The following is an 18,211-nucleotide window of genomic DNA, read 5'->3' on the forward strand; positions in this document are numbered from 1 at the left end:
CACTCTAGAGGTCAAGTAGGGGGTTAGAGCCTTTGGCAAACCACACAGTTGCTTTCTTGACAGACCTATATCTGACTCTATAACTGAAAACTATTGTACCAATAAAATCTAGAAAAAGATAATAGCAAATTAGCCTCTGTCAACCCTCACAAGCATTGATATATTATCTCTATTTGTTTTATTACTATTATTCCTATTTTGCAGCTGAAAATTGAGATTCAAAGTTATTCAGTCTTTTTTCCAAGGGTACACATGTTGTAATGACTGGGACAGAATTTAGAAAGGAAGAACAACTTTCTGTGTTTCCAACTCTTAACATTGAACAGAAACTTTCAAAATGGTGATGGTGACGCATGTGGGAAGAGGTAGAGAATTTGAGAAAAAGAAGGCTTTGAATTCACAGTAATGCCAACTACAAAGAAATGAAGGTCCTTGTAAGTTTTTCTATTTCTTCTCACACAACACACACGCACACACACACACACAACACAAACACACACACACACACACTGTCCACCTCTGGTCTCTGGAAACTACTGGCAGAATCTAAAATGTAGGACAGAAGCCTGGGAGGAAGCCACAGTGACAGGCTTACCTGCCCTCAATAATTAATGGTTTCTAATCTCACAGAATCTCCTTTCTAGCTCCTCAGAAAATACTCAGCAGGGGACCTCTGTTTATCCTTCACCTTGACTCCAACTGGGACGGAGTGGAGACCCAAGTCCATTATGTCATATAAGATTGAATGGCTACATGGCTTTAAAAAGCTTTAACAAGAGACCGGGTTGAGCTTCTTGTTACATCTCAGGTTTGTCCCTGGATCCCTCTGTGGGTCCCATAGGTGAGTCTGAGAACAAAGCACTCACAAGCTGGTGTTCCATATCCCATGGACAGAAATGGCAAGTCACTGTATGCTATATATAAAAAAAAAGTGTTCCTAACCAGTTTGGTAAAACATTACACACACACACACACACACACACACACACACACACACACAACGTAATGATTTTATAGGACCTGGTATGCAGTGGCATTCACACTTGAAACTAAAACAGGTAATAACATGTGTGAGAAATATCTCTAGTCTTTACTTTGTATCCCCTAAGGCATGTTTCCATGACATAAACATCCATATGCTAGAAAAAAAGCATCCTTCTACTTCTAAACTTCAAAGATTCATGTGTAACTCCCTAATATTTATCTCAATAAATGCTGTTATTATCTGTTTCCCCCTTTGGTGATAGGTAATAACATATTGGTAAGCCATTACACTGACCTTATATAGAGAACTTGATACCTTTTTATTCATGAGGTTATGTAAGTCTTGTCAATAGTTGAAAAGCATTTTAAAAGTTCTTCAAAATGCAGATCTATTAAGCATAGTTTGCTTCCCTACCTCCTCTTTTAAAATGATGCTATTGCCAAGTGAATTTTGCTCAGCCTAACCAACAAACTCCAGCATCGGCCATTAAAACGGGCTAATTATACACCAGGGACACCAACAGAAAGAAACTAGGATCATTCTTATATTATCCCAAATTTTAGTCCCTAGTCATGCTTCCTCTAATCCAAAATTTCTCACAACTTCTCACAGGAAAAGAAAAATCGAAAACAAGGGGGAAATGAGAAGAAAAGGAGTGAAGAACACAGTGTTTTGCATCATTTCAGGAGAAATAAGGGGGGGAAGGAATGGAAAGCTTCTACCTATGGCCTGAAATGCCATCTCAGTTCAACACCTCAGTTTAAGCCCTGTGGGGCCCAGAGAAACTATGAAGACATTGGAAGGACAGAAGTCAGGGAGGTCGACTGGGCTGGGGGAGGGGCTCGGGGCGGAAATCCACATCCACCGCCATTGTCCTTGCTCCAGCCTCTCTCTGAACGGCCCTCACGAGCAGCATTAGCCCTGACTGGGGTCTTGGCTCCTCCGAGAATCAGTCTCAGACAGCAGGCCTGTGCCTACAAAATATCACTTGTGGAGTTTGAATCTCTTTACTGGTTTTCTAGTCAGCATTACCTGTGGCGATACAACCAAGTTCAGACAGGAACACAAAAGCTGATTAGTTCTCAGAGAATAAAGGAGGGAATCCATATTTGCTGTGTAACAAACCCAAACCCAGTCTTCTCTCATTACACATGACCAGGTTTGTTTAAACAAACAGCACACTTCCTGAGTGAGGGACTTAGTGTTTCATTCCACCCTATAAATATCTCTAAAGCACTTTTCAGACAAATGGGGGACTTGACACCTCTTTATAAGAAAAACTTCCAGAATAGTTTTACTTAATCCTTGTGGAGGAATCAAAGTGATTTTATTTATCAATATAAATATAAATTCCTCTACATATATATTAGCACTTAAAACCCCGCCACAGACTTTGGGTCAAAATCTTCCAGATACAACTGTGATTAAATGCATGCTTTCCTGTTGTTACCATTTGTGTTCTAACCATCCTAGATGTTAGGGCCTCACAAATATAAAGAGTCCTTCTCCTATCTCTCCTCGTGTCCCATGAGAAGCCCACTCTCTACTTCATTGTTATTGAGCACAAAACACAAGCAGGGGTATCCAGGTTATAAATTATTGTAGAAGGCAATTAAGCACAGAGATACTCTAAAGCTCAGCTGTACCCAGCTTTGCCCTTTTTGGAGAACCTTTGATTCTGAATAAACTTATCAGGTACTCAAAAGTGCCTGTTATTACTAAAAACAGCAATAACAAACTCAAGCCTCTCACCATTGCTGTTAAAGTTGCTAAGTATCATTGATAATAATGAAAATATCACCAACAGGGAGTGTCTCACAGCTAGCAGACTTTTTTTGAGAACTATTATCATTATTACATTGCGGTCTCTAGCTTTTGTTTTTGACCTGGGAGTTGACATATAATTTGTCCCCAGGGTTTTAGATCATCTGCTATTAAAAAAAAGGGGGGGGGACTAGCTTGTAAATATCCATTCATTTCATTCATTTATACATATTTATTCAGCAGCATCATGACTCCCAGGGATAGAAAGCACAGACACAAGCATTAAATACACTCATTGTATAAATTATCTTTTATACGCATCAGGATTTGTTCAGCAGTTGGCAGACACTTTCATATCAGGTAAAGAACAAAGCTGGTTTTCCTATATTCAATATGTTGGCCAGTGTGATAGGTCATTCTGATGTCAGAGATCCCTCTACAGTAACACTGCACAGAATAGAGATCGGATAGGGGAGTTTACGATGCCTTCGAGGAAATGCAGGAGGCTATGGTTTTTACCCAGCAAGGGGGTGTCTGACTGTCAGGGACCCAGATGCTAGAGGCAAAGCTGCTACTTCAAAGGAAGATGACTGCTCCCACAGATAGCTCCAGGGGCTGCCCATCAGTTTTAGGGAGTCTGAGAATCCCTAGAAGCCGAGAATAACCCAGCATGCATAAGAATGCCACTTACCTCCTCCCACTGCAGTTCGGAGGCCTTCACTGCTGGGCTCCAGTTCCTCTTGCCTCCTCCCTCCTAAGACTTCTCACTCCTCCCGTCTCACTTCTGCCAAGGTTCAGGGAAAATACCTCAGACTTCCCATTGGCTCAACCCCCAAGGGAGAGGTTGGCAATAACAGCAGCAGCAGCAGTGACAGCATTGCATGAAAAGTCCCTCCCTCTTCCAGACTTCACTAAGAGGAAAGGGACATCAAATGGGCTTCCCTGTCCAGCTCAGGAAGGCAGGAAGGCTGATCTCCCCGCTCAGCTGGAAGCATAGAGCAGTGTCATGCATAGTGTCTATTATTCCTCTTACTACTTAATCATGAGGACGGAAACCCAACAGCCCACAGAAGCAAAACATTCTAAAGGCTCTCCTTTAGATGCTCATCTAAACTCTGTGACCCTGGACGGAGGGCAGGTTGTAGGCTGCGTCAGGAATTAGAGGCAGCAGAATAGAACACAAGGAGGACATGAACATGAGCGTGAGCCAGAGGCAAGAGGGCCCAAGCAGCACAGAGAACTTAAGACAACCCAGCCCTCCCTCCGGGACAGAGGCCCAATGCATGGGCTTTATCCACTCCCAGGGCCATCAGTAGCTAAGGTTCAAGTGGTGTGCCTGAAAGACGAAGTGACTCAAGTCCCAGATCTCATGATAAGCTTGCGACATAAAGATGGTTGGTCAATAACACATAGCCATGTGCAACTCTAGGGAAACACTGACAACCCACATACGAGGCAGAGACCACATACTCTGAACTGAACATCAGGGTATGTCTTCTGGGAAGTACATTTTTGCTGGCAGAACACAGGAGGTGTGGTGTAGTGGGAAGGCCTCAGCTTCTCACCTTGGACCCACGTGACCTTCAGAAAGCCATTCAGCCTCTCTGTCTTGCTTTGCTCGTTTGGAAAATGGGGAGCATTTTCCAAACTTATGGTCGAGAGGATTATAGGTAACATATGTAAAATACTTAGTACTATATACAGCTGACCCTTGAACATCACAGGGGTTGGGGCATTGACCACACGTATTCAAAAATCCACATATAACTGTTGACTCCCCCCAAAACTGAACTACTAATAGCCTACTGTTGACTGGAAGTCTTACAGATAATATAAACTGTCAGTTAACACATATTTTGTATGTTGTATGTATTCTATACTATATTCTTATAATAAAGTAATCTAAAGAAAAAATGTTATTAATAAAATCATAGGAAATAGAAAATACACTTACAATACCAGACATATTTACTGGGGGGAAAAATCCACATATAAGTGGACCTACCATAATAGATATTTAATAAATATAGTTTTTATTATTATAATAATAGATTGAGATAGTCCTGGAAAATCCATGATTAATGAAGACTCTACCTATAATATTTTTTTATCTACATTTTACCTGTTACTCAAGGTCCACCTCAAATCTCACCATTTCCATTATCTTCCATATTATCATGACTCCGTATTCATTTTTTTCTTGATAATATTCTTTCCTCATTCATTTTATAGAATTTTCCACTTATTATATATAATTTTATATTGTCACTGCTACAAGATCTTTTCCTCAGCACTGAAAGCAAGCTTTTTACATTAAACACCATAAGAAACCTGGTAAGCGTTTAAAATATATATACTTAATTAATTGTTGCCCAAATAGTATGTTTGGTTGGCCATGACAATAAACATCCTTCATGCACACCAGGACATTTCCCAAATTATCTTTTGAAAACATACTTTCATTTTTTCATTACACCATGATCTGTATAGACAGTGAGAATCCCATCTATCTCACAAAATTAGTGTCACTTTACCTTTGTTGTTAAATCCAGTCATTGCCCTGTGACAATGGAGCATGGAGATGTAGAGTCTGTGTTCTGGAATGAGGAGGCATCCCTGCTCATGTTAAAGCCAGCATGACTGATGAATGAACCATTGTTATTCTTTATTTCCATCTGCCTTTGTTAGCAGATAGTCAGTTCTCTTCTTATTTATGCCCTGGCCACGGGTTAAGTGCCAGGTTAGAAAGGGTAAGAATTACTGGTCGCGTGGCTTAATATAATAAGCTACTTGAAGATAGTTGTATCCCTCATTGCGCGTGCGCACACACACACACACACACACACACACACACACACCGATGGATGCAGGGAAAATCAGACTCACTACCAAGGCTAGACTTGGAAACAAGTGAACATGCACCCCTCTTCCTCACCCCTTCCTATTCAAATGCCTGATGCCCTCCAAATTCTCCCTGTGTTTTGACCCCTTTATCACTAACAAAAGCCATTCTTACCACAAAAGCAGTGATATTTGTAATTATTTCTTAACATGAATCAGTGTATCAGCATCACCTTCCAAGAGAAACTTGTACTTGGATGTCCCTCTAATTTTGTAAGACAGGGTTTGTCCACCTTAAGGAATTTCAACATCAGAAGAAGGTGGAAGAGTTTTTGAAGCTATAGTTCACTCTATTCTAATGTACTGACTAGAAAAGCAGTTTTAAAGCTGTGGAAATACATGAGGCTTGAAAACACCAATTTAATTCTCACCCCCTCATCCCATCTCCAATATAATGTTCATAGAAATTACATTAAAATGTTAATGAGGAAAACTACATCACCACCAGTGCTAGTGAAGAGTTAGGTGAGTACCCGTACCCAAAATGTCAAGGAAAGACAGCCAGAGTTCACTTGCAAATCATTATCATAAAGGGCAGTGACCTTGACCCTGCCTACCCTGCTTAGACATGAAAATAGAGGCTAGAAGTGGAGGGAAGATGCTGAGGTGGCAAGACCATCTGAGAGTGGCTTTTTATGGAAGCTCCTTTGTTGCTGCAGACTGGTGGCAGTGTGACAATGGAACCTAGAAATTAATTTGGGTATAAGGGTAGAAAGCCCCTTAAGGGGGATTTCATGACATGACAAGACATGTCTTTAGAGTGAGTTGTTGCCTGGCCAAAGTGGTCTTGAAAACCAGGGGTACTGGAAGTTATACTAAGATACACATCATCAGCAAAGTTTTAGAAGAGTGAATTCCTAGAGTGGCTTTGTTATGGATTGGTGAATAAAAGAGGGTCATTATAGTCAAGACTTGATTGGATGCCTGGCCACAGAAAATCCTGAAACTACCTCAAGGCTTTGGAAAATAACCACCACTACAAGAGAAAAGCACAACAAATAAATCAAAACAGAACCGTGACTACACAGAAATGTGTTCTCCCCACCAGGCTTGTCCATGACTCTGAATCTCATATTCTGCCCTGACATTTGCACTGTTGAATTAGAAAATATAAATACTGATGATATTTATAAAAAGACCCAAAAATCAAAACAAGTGCAAGACCTCCTTACAGAAAATTGCAGAACATAACTGAGAAAAATAAAAGAAAACTTAAAAGGGGAGGATAGATCATATTTATGGATTGGAAAACTAACATTGTAAATATGCCAATTCTCAAAATTTTTTCCATAGAGCTTTTTCCAATTCCAAACAAAATCCAGCAAGTTTTTTTTTTTTTATGTGTATTTGTAAACTGACAGGCTGATTCTAAAATGTTTATAAAAATAAAGACGGCCAAGAAGACAATCCTGAAGTATAAAAACAAACTTGCAACATTATATTAGCAGACGCCAAATTCTAAAGCTGCAGTAATTAAGGGAGTGACATTAATAGAAGAATAGGCAGATAGACCAATAGAACAGAAGAGAGAAGCCGGACACAGGTCAACCAATTTGATCTTGATTTAAACCATTGGCACCATTGAGTGGAGGGAGAAGAGGGAGGCTTTTCAATAAATGGTTCTGGCCAAACTGGATAACCATATTTTTCTTTAAAAATGAAGTTTTACCTGTATTTTACAGCATTCACAAAAATAAGTTCCAGACAAACTGTAGGTCGTAGAGAAAATAATTAAACACTAAAACTTCTAGAAGAAAACAAAGGAGAATACCTTTGTTAACTTGGTTAATTTTGGTTTAGACAAATAATTTTTGAACAAAAATGGTATTTAAAAAATGATTGACAAATTGACTTCATTAAAATTAAGAACTGATCATCTTGAAGAGACATCTTCAAGAGAGCAAAAGGACAAACTACAGACTAGTAGAAAATATTTTCAATAAATATGCATGACAAAGATCTGTTATTCTGAATATATGAAGTAGTTCTACAAATCGGTAATACAAGGAAAAACAACCCAATAGAAAATTATGCAAGACATTTTAACAGGAACTTCTCGTCTATTGCTGGTGGAAGTATATATTGAAAAACCCCCTTTGGAATATTCTTTGGCATATCTAGTAAAGCTGATCTTAAGTCTGTGCTTAAGCTGTTTCCATCCTCTGTACATACTTAACAGAAATGTGTCCATATGTGTACCAAATTCACCACATATTCTGCTTCTCTCATGGTTTGTACCCTGCATATTTAGTGCCACATTTTAGAAACTCAAAGAGCCTAATCTCTTTCAAATTCAGTTATATGCAAGTAAAAGTTTGATTTTCAAGGCTGTTGTCTGGAAAATCCATTGACATAGCTCAGCAATATCTTTGTACCACATGTATAGTCTTTGCTCATGAAGACACTATATAGAAAGCTTAGAAGGTAGATATGAGGAGTTAACAGTGAAAGTAACCCTCAAATATTATCTCAAATCATCATCTGATACATTAAAATTTTTTTAAAGAAAACCAAGTGAAAAATACACAATGAGGAATTACTTATGTAAATCCTGCTGCATTCTATAAATGAATACTGTGCTGCTCTTAAGAATTATTTTTATAGTAAATGCTTATGGATAGAGAAATATACCCAAAATATATTGAATTCAAAAATTAAGTTTAACATGATATATGCAATATGATCCTTTTTAAAATAGGAATTTAAATATATGTGTATACACACACACACACACACACACACACACACAGAAAAATTCTGGAAGGATATTGGCATAATTTTAATAAGGGTAGAGTTAAAAGAAGTTAAGAGTTAAAAGAAGAATTATTAATGAGTCTTTTCTTTATGATTACCTGTAATTTGTAATGATTATTCCACTGGGTAAATTTTTGTAAATACTCTTTGTATTTTTAATGGATTTAAGAGACTAGATCTTATTCCTTTAATTATTGTTGATATTTTCTTCCAACATTTTTTTAGAGTATAACTTCTCACTTTGAAAATTGCTAAACTGAGGTCCAAAGACATCCAGTTGAGGTGTAGATTTAGACGTCAGTAAAAAACCTTTATCTGAAACCAGTCAACAGGTAGTAGATGTACAATATATGCACTGATTCTTATGCCCACTCCAGTGGAAGTACTGTGGGTCATATCAGAATGAAAAGGCTAGTAGCATAACAGCTTGGCCAAATGGACAATGGAAAGTAATGATAGAGCGAAAACAGATGCAAAAGTTTGAGGAGATAGAGGATTTGCATCATCTCAAAAAAAAAAAAAAAAAAAAAAAAAAAAACCTTCTTAAAGATATTTATCAACTACAAAGAAATAAAAAAGTAACTTGACAGTGGAGAACCTAACAATCATCAAATTACCCAAGTGATCAAGGTAAATGTCACCAGCAATCAAGATATATCCATGCCATGAACTCCCTGATGTGGTGCCCTGAGAAGGACACAACATTCTTCCAGTTTTCTTACCCAAAATTCATGATCTTCAACTCAGAGAATACATCAGACAGATTCAAATTAATGGACATTCTATACAATAAGGGATCAGTACTCTTCAAATCTGTCAAGGTCATGAAATACTAGGAAATACCAAGGAAATTTTACAGACTGAAAGAAACTAAAAATAAATAACTAAATGCAACATGAACCCCTGAATCTGATCAGAACAGATACAGGACAACAGTGGGGGAAAAATGGGTAAAATTCAAATGAAGTTTAGTTAATAAGACTATAACAATTTTTTTTATTATTATTATTGATATCTTTTTTTTTTTATTCTTGATATCTGTATTATACTTATGTAAGATGTTAAGATTACTGGAAATGGGCTGAGGGATGTAAAGGAACTTGTGCACTCTCTGCAACTTTTCTGTAAGACTAAAATTGTTCAAAATAAAAAGGGTTTTTAAAATGAAGAACAAGGGGGAGAGATCCAAGATGGTGGAGTAGATAAACACTGTGAGTGACTCCTTCCGTGAACACATTAAAATTACAACTAAATTGTAGAACAATCAACCTGGAGAACAATCTGAAGTTTGGCTAAACAGAAGTTTTGTAACTGAAGATATAAAGAAGAAGCCACATTGAGGCTGGTAGGAGGGGCGGAGACACAAAATGGGCCAGCCCTAAGCCTCTGTGTGGCATGGAGAATCAGGAGGGATATCTCAGCTTCAGAGGTTCCTGCCGGAGGAGGGAGGAGCCCCAGCCCCACATTGGGCTCTCCAACCTGGAAAACTGGTTCTGAGATAGGAGCCCCCACATTGGCCTGTGAAAAGCAGTGGGGATTCCAACCATCCAGGTGGGACGGAAGGCTGTGGAAAACCCAGATGACCTCTTAAATGGCCTGCACATAGACTCTCTCACTCACAGGCACTCACCCTTGGCTCCAGTGGAGGGACAGTGACTCAGAGGGCATTGGAGGCATACGGGGCAGACTGAAGTATGTGGCTTTGGAGCAAGAGCTGCAGGGCAGTCACCACTTTTCCTGTGTGGTGTCCTTCTCCCTTGCAGCCTGTGGGCAGGCACCATCTTTCTTGTGTTGGGTCCTACCCCAGACAGCTAAATATGAATCTGATTGGCCTGGTGAGCTCCAAAGAGACCACCCCCACCCCGCCATCCAACTTTCCCAACACCAGAGGCACTTTCTCCAGAGCAGTGAGCCCCACCCACATTGCACTCTTTCTTGGAAAACTATTGGAATCTGCAGGCCCCAGGCATCAGTGACTGGCCTTGGTGTTCTCTGATTCTTTTGCTATGTAGCTCCAGCATTAGCACTGGCACCAAATCAGAATCAACATCAACCTGGTGACCACACCTCTTTCCACTCTAGTGACTCCCTGAGACCCTACCTCACCCAACTCAAGCACCACATGAGGCTATATCAGTGGATAAACCTTAAGGGAGCCAGCAGGTGGCAGCAGGCTCCAGGGTATCCTAGCTTTTTGTGAAGCTACCACAAGCCCGATGTTTGTGGCAGCCATCCTCGGTTTGCAAAGTGGCCTCTCCCACCTGCCTCCAACTTTAGCACAGGCAGCAAACAACCATGAATTGCTTTGTAGTTATCACCAGGTAGCTGGTCACAGGCAGTGGGTGACCTGGGCCTGCATTTGAGGCTCACCCAAGAGGTCTCAGAACCAAAGTATTGTAGGTGGTTGTCGTGCGGGGGACCCTGCTCGCTGCACCATTTGTCGTGCAGGGAGGCCTGCGGGGTCTCTGCTCCCGCTCCCCATACAAGAACGCAGGATATGGTGAGGCCAAAAAGGAACACCCACAGAGCCATAGGTAGGGGAGTCATACCACTATATTCTCTCTGGCGGCACTATACTCTCACTGGAGGCTGGATCCACACTGTCCACAAACCGCCATCCACGCTTGCCAGCCCAGCCGCCATCTTTTTGCTAGCCCCCATTCTTCTGTCTCTGCTAGCGTAGCCACAGCAGTTATATTAGTGGCCAATGGCTCACTGGTTACAGCTGATGGCCAACTAGCCACAGCTGATGGCCATGCAATCACAGCTGATGGCCATTTACTACCTGAGCCAGGCACCTGTCTATGTGAGGCCGAGAGCCTGGAAACTTCTTTCTGGGGCTCTGCCCCCACAGTGGTCTTCAGACCACAGCAGAGCACCACCCAATTAGCCTCACAAGCAGCACACACAAAGTCTGGTCTTAACAGGCACCAGAGCCTGCTGGGGCGAATCCCACTCAGTGGGGTAAGCCCCCCACACAGCAGCCTCTAAGTTGTGGATGTGGCCCAATCTCACAACCAATCAGCCTGAGGGCCAATCCCACCCACTGACATGCCAATAGCAATCAAGGCTCAACTATAACAGGAGGGCACACACAACCAACATAAGGGACACTCCTGGAGCACCTGGAGCAGGTGACCAGGGAGACCGTGCTAGGGCCCCCACAGACCACCTACAACATAAGGCCACCTGGCCAAGACTGGGAGACATAGCAGATCTAACTAATACATAGAAACAAACACAGAGAGTCAGGCAAGATAAGGAAACAAAGAAATATGTCCCAAATGAGAGAACAGGAGAAAACTCCAGAAAAAGAACTAAACGAAGTGGAGGCAAGCAACCTACCAGAGACAGGGTTCAAAATAGTGTCAGATGGTTACTAAATTTATCATGATGATCACTTCTTTAGGTGTATAAATGTTGAATAACTATGGTGCACCCCTGAAACTAATATATCATTGTATGTTAGCTATATTTTTAATAAAAATCTTTTTAAAAAATAAATAAAATGCATGAAAACAATGGAGAACTTGAAAAAAAGAAAAGCAAATCTCAAATATTTTTGAACCTCTACTAGGGGCTAAATACTGGTCTAGACGTAGTCGAGAGTGAGGCAAATTCCCTCCTATCTGATTTATACTCCTTTTGTAGATATTGTATACATTGAACAAATAAATAGGGAAAGTGGAGCTGTTCAAACTGAAAGGAACTTAATGAGTAGATATTTAGTAAATATTTATAATGCCTGATTGAAATAGCCCATGAACTATTTTACCAGTAGGATTCAAGATGAGATTTACAAATTACATGCCATACACCTACCACTCCATCCACTCCCCTCCTGTTACCAAGCCTGCCATCTAGTGACAGGAAGGGGAACTGCAGCAATACAGCTACAGCCTCAAAACTAGTAGTCAGCTCAAAATGGGGATTACAGGACTTCTTTAAGAGGAGCTGTGGCAGAAGCAGAGTTAGCTCTGGGTCTCTAAATTGCCAAACTAACTTCTCCTACAAAATCCACAAATGTACTGAGTAACATTATAGCAATAACGCAGAAGATAAAGCACGGATGCTAAAGCCAAGCTGCTTGTGATCAAATCTTGGCTCAACAGCTAACAGTGTGACCTTAGACAAGTTACTGACATTCTCTAAGTCTCAATCAGAGTGATCTAGTGACAACACATACAGTTGTGGGGATCAAAATGGTAAAAGACTTCAAATGGTGCCTGACATGTAGTAATACCTCAATAAATGCGTTCTTGTTGCTGCTGCCATCACCGTCTGCCGTAGCATAGATTATATCTTATATGCATTTCATGTTATTGTTGCACCTGCCGATTGACAAAGAGCTTGTAACTTTAGTGTAAAAGCTGAATAAAATATAGCTAAACAATTGGCAAAACTGGTTACATTATTTAACACAATGAAGCTTTGCTTTGGAGATAGAGGCCAAAAGACTCTTAATCATCCCAAACACTGTTACTATATTTGAATGGTGTCCTGACAAATCAGCCCCCACTAAACAGCTCAGCTCCCTGTCATCAACACCTTGCACTCAGACAGGTTGAAAGTCCCTGCAGCATCGTTGCAATGGGTCAGCTGACCTCAGTGGTCACTGACTCTTGTAAACTGTAGGTTAGATGTTCTGGGGAACCCAGCTGAGTACAAGGTGTATCTTAAACCATCTTGAACATCTGATGTATGTGAGAGAATACAGGCTCTCTCATCTCCTTTATCAGAAAAGATCATGTGTGTAGAAATAAAACATTTTTCCACACTGCAGCTTAGAGCCATCTTAATTTAATTATAAATTAATCCTATTAGAGTTGTTGGCTGAGCTCTTCCATGGACCAAGTTCGTTGCATTATCCTATCTAGCATATCTTATTCAGAGCAGTGATCTTCACTTTTCAACTCTGGAACATAGTAGGCACTGGAAACATGGAAGTATTTAAGGAATGAATTCCTTAATTCATTCAACTGATATTTAAGAGCATCTATTATGCTCCAGGTATTATTGGCATTAGAACAAAAACAAACAAAAAATTTTTAAAAACCTGCCCTCAAGAAGTTCATATACTAGTCGGGAGAGATTCTCAAGAAACAAAATAAATAAACGAAATATATAATGAAAGTAATAAGTGCTAATGAGAAAAGTAAAAGAGGGAAGAGGGATTGTGAGCATGTATTGAGGTAGCAGTTTAGAGAGAAGCCTGGGGGCTGATATCTGTGAGAATTAGGAGTGGGGCTGGGGTCCCAGAAGGATGCCTGTAGTCACATAGGAATTCCAGTGGGGTGGGCATGTATGAAGAAGTGGTGAGGGAGCCCACTGGAGCCTATTTGCATGAGGAACCAAGGAGCATGCTGGGAAGAGGTCATGCTCAGGAGAAGAGTCAGAGTGTCCATGACCCAAGGATAATGGCTCAGGTTTAGAGATGAAGGGCAACTATGGAAGCAGCCCACAGGTGTGCTCAGGTCATGTTCCTCCCACGCTTGAGCCCAAGTCTCAGGAGAAAAGGCTTCATGGGACAGTACAAATAGCTTCTGCACCATCCCTGAATAAGACCAGAGACCAAGAGCAGCCCTGCTTGGGAACAATGGGGTGGGACACAGCGTGTAGCTGGTGAGAGTTTTCCCATCCCAGCTTCCACTTTGAGCACTGAAATGCCTCCCCACAACTTAGGCCCTTTGGGCAGGAGCAGCAGCTCCAGGAACTCAGGGAGACTTGGCCCAATGAAGTAGTACCAACAGCGGATGACACCTTCATGGCCTTGGTGGCAAAGTTACAGGCTTCACCATTGCTCTGAGGCCCCAGAAATAGGGGAGCAGATTCCACAGTGAGCTGCCCATGAGCTGGAGAGGGGTGGGGAATCCCAGACACAGCCAGGGAACTAGAGAAGTGAGCAGTGGAATTCTGAAGGACCCACAATAACTAGGGAGATTAAACTGGGAGACACCGACCATACAAAGTCAGGCAAAGATTTAGTAAACACTAAACAACATTTAAAAAATAAATCTATATAGATTGCATATAGAACCTGGAACCCCTGCCAAATCCCAGTTTGGTAAATGTCAGCCAACAGCCTTATTATGTCTTAACAAAGGGTCTTTTCAACATTGATGGACAAAAACGCTTGGGGACCAGACTTGGAATTCTTGGCATAGGTGTATCAAAGCTGTTGTGGGTGAATCTGACTCATGTTCACATCGCTGGACAATTCCATCACCCAATTAATCATCCCAATGGTGTCTTCTCTGTCACACCTAAGTTGTCCAAGATGTTATCTATGCGTAACCCAAATAAACCATGACCAGGTATTTCATCCCCACCTCTAAACTGCTCTAGTCCAGTTAAAGTGATTGTTAACATGGAAAATGCTCCCCTGTGGTTTATTTCATGTAATGATGGCCATTTGGAAGCCCAAGTGATCTTCCGAGAATGCAAATCTGATCAAGCCACTTCCTCAGAAAAGAACCTTCACTCACTGAAATGGCTTACAGGGCTCACCACTGAAAGGACCCCACCCATCACTCCATCCTCGTGGCTTGTCCTTGCCAATAATAAATAGACTTCTCATGGCAGCCATCACCCATTGTCATTACTATTGTAAAGTCTGCCTTCTCTGCTCACATAAGCTTATGAAGACAAAAACTGAGGCTCTTTGTTATTCACTGTATATATCTATGGCTTAACATGGTGTTTGGAATTTAATAGGTGCTCAAGAAATATTTCTTCCAGAAATGAACCAGTGTACCAATGAATAATGAAATGACAAGAATATTTTAAAGTTATTCACTCTGGGGTAGCACATCTGGTGTTTAGCTGGAGATTCATATGCCTTTTTGGGTCCGATTACATTGAGCTTTACTTTCTCTACTGACACAAAGAAGAAACAAGTGCCACCTGAGAATCAAAGAAATATGGTGTGGGGACAAAGCCAGGAGTGCAATTTCCAGGCTCTCGGCCTCATGTGGAAAGGTGCTGGCTCAGGGAGTAAATGGCCATCAACTGTGATTGGATGGCCATCAGCTGTGGCTAGTTGGCTGTCAGCTGTAACCAGTAAGCCATTGGGCACTAATATAACTGCCATGGCCACGCTAGCAGCAAATGGGGGCTAGCAAGAAGATGGTGGCTGGCAAGCACAGATTGCAGTTCGCATGGTGGAGTGCGGGTTGCAGATTGCAGAGAAGTGGACAGCAGGGTGCGGATCATGTGACTCCTGCTTCCTGTGTCTCCAACCCAGCCGCCAGCGAGAATATAGTGGTATGACTCCCCTATCTGTGGTTCCGTGGGTGTTCCTTTTTGGCTTCACCATGTCCTGCGTTCTTATGTGGGGAGCAGGAACTGACACCCCACATGCCACCCTGCATGACATATGGGAATTCTAAAGCAAGTAGGGGCTGGTAGAGTACCATGGGATTATTATTGCCAGGAGAACTGGGGCCTCCTCCCAGCAGTCAATTTTCTGATGCCTTTGATAACTAATGGCCAATAGAATGACCTCAGACCATGGCATAATAGCCAGTAGTACTAAGATAGGGAAAATATATAACTTATCATCCAAACCAGGACATTTTTTGAGAGTGAAATGGGAAGCTATTGATTATTACATAAGGACAACAGAAGTAAGCCAGGTGTCATGCGGGATCTCTGGTCCTGCTCCCCGCACAAGAACACAGGATATGATGAGACCAGAAAGGAACACCAATGGAGCCATAGATAGGGGAGTCATACCACTACATTCTCGCTGACGGCTGGGTTGGAGACACAGGAAGCAGGAGCCACATGATCTACAATCCGCCATCCGCTTCTCTGCCAACCAACCAACCAACCCCTTGCTAACTGCAACCTGCACTTGCTAGCTCAGCCATGGCAATTATATTAGTGGCTAACGGCTAACGGGTCACAGCTGATGGCCACCTAGTCACAGCTGATGGCCATCTACTACACGAGCCAGCACCTTTCCACGTGAGATCGAGAACCTGGAAACTGCTCTCTGCGATTCTGTCTCCACACTAGGACTGAGCCAGTAATACCAAAATTTTTGTCATTCCATGAATCCGCATCCGTCAAGGCACAGCATGTGGGGAAGGAGGTAGATTCCTCAAGTGCAGAAATTTGGGGGAGGGGATTTTCGATATCCCCCCCAAGAGTGGTCTCCATTAAGTCTCCATTTCCACCATTTCATTCTGCTCTTAACAATTTTTGAGGGGAAAAAAAAAAGAAAACAAAAGAAAGGCAGATCTAAAATAAACAAAGGAAAAAATAAAACTAGACTTATTGGCAAGTACACAGACAAACCTTTCACTGTATCACTGCCCAAACAGTGACTTATTTATTTTTTTAATTTGTCTTTTAAAATTGCAGCAATTTAACATGGAGGAGAGACCCCATAGAAGTTGATTTCTACCCCCCGCCCGCCATTGATGCACCATGACTCAGAATCTGGTTTGATGCCATTGACTGCCCCTGGAGGGGCGAGGGTGTGTCAGGCTTCCCTGTACATTAACGTGTGGACAAGGTTGTTAGGAGAGCAGCAATTTTGTCTGAGTCACGGTGACATCGTAGGCACCAAACACCGAGCTGCAGGCTTGGTGTTCTCACAATAAGAAGGGGAAAAAAGATCACTGATAAACTAGAAGAACTTTCAAGTACCAGAAGGAATAAAAACAATAGAAATAAAAACAAAATAGAGAATATCTGAGAAAAAAGTAGAGACTATTTTTGTTTTTTAAAATCCTGGTTAAGGAGCTCTGTCTCCCTACTTTCTCCCCTATTTCTTTTCTTTTATTCCTTTTTTTCAATTAATAGTCTTTAAGCTTTGGGGAGAACTTTTATGTTTACAGAAAAATTGAGAAGAGAGTACAGACTTCCCATATACATCCCTCATCCCCCACCCCCCGCAAAGTTTTCCCTATTATTAATATCCAGCACTGGTGTGATACATTTGTGACAAATGATGAGCCAATATTATTATGATGATTTATTAAGTTAGTAATTAATTAAAACAGTATTATTAACTAAATTCCATAATTTACCTTAGAGTTCACTCTTTGTGTTGTATATCCAATGGGTGTGGACAAATGCATAATGACATGTAGCCTCCATTACAGTATCACACAGAATAATTCCGGCTCTGGATGCTTAGGTTGCGTCTGTGTCTTGGCTATAGTGAGTAATGCTTCAAAGAACATGGGAGTGCAGCTATCTCTTCAAGATGTTGATTTTGTTTCCTTTGGATATGTACCCAAAAGTAGGTTTGCTGGGTCATATAGTAGTTCTATTATTAATTTTTTGAGGAACCTCCATACTGTCTTCCATAGTGGCTGCACCAATTGAAATTCCCACAAATAGAGTACAAGTGTTCCCCTTTTCTCACACCTTCACCAACACTTACATATATATATATATATATATATATATATATATATATATATACACACACACACAACATATGTATATATATGTACACATATATGTATATATGTACATATATATAATATATATTTTTATATATTATTGTACATAATATATATATATATCTCCTAATAGTTGTGAGGTGATATCTCATCGTCATTTTGATTGATGTTTCCCTGATGATTAGTCATGTTGAGCACCTTTTCATGTACCTGTTGGCCATTTGTATATCTTCTTTGGAAAAGCGTGTATCCATGTGCTTTGCCCAATTCTTTCACTGAGCTATAACTGACATGTCACATTAGTTCTTTGAACACGTGAAAATAGCTGTTCTCCCCACCCTAGTACTTGGTGCCCTAAAAGCTCCTGCCTCCACCTACAAAGAGTCAG

The 18,211-nt window shown here is 41.0% G+C and overlaps 1 protein-coding gene across 1 annotated transcript in view; it reads right to left on the bottom strand.

Annotated features, from left to right (window-relative positions):
* SERPINB7 (serpin family B member 7) overlaps positions 1 to 3,570 on the bottom strand; it is a 45,730-nt gene extending 42,160 nt beyond the window's left edge. The window contains exon 1 of the mRNA XM_019729335.2: positions 3,441 to 3,570. The gene's annotated coding sequence lies outside the window, so the exon portion shown is untranslated. The remainder of the gene's footprint in view (positions 1 to 3,440) is intronic.
* Between the last annotated feature and the right edge of the window lie 14,641 nt (positions 3,571 to 18,211).

Source organism: Rhinolophus sinicus, linkage group LG09 (genome assembly GCF_036562045.2).
Source record: "Rhinolophus sinicus isolate RSC01 linkage group LG09, ASM3656204v1, whole genome shotgun sequence".
In the NCBI taxonomy this organism is placed as follows: domain Eukaryota; kingdom Metazoa; phylum Chordata; class Mammalia; order Chiroptera; family Rhinolophidae; genus Rhinolophus; species Rhinolophus sinicus.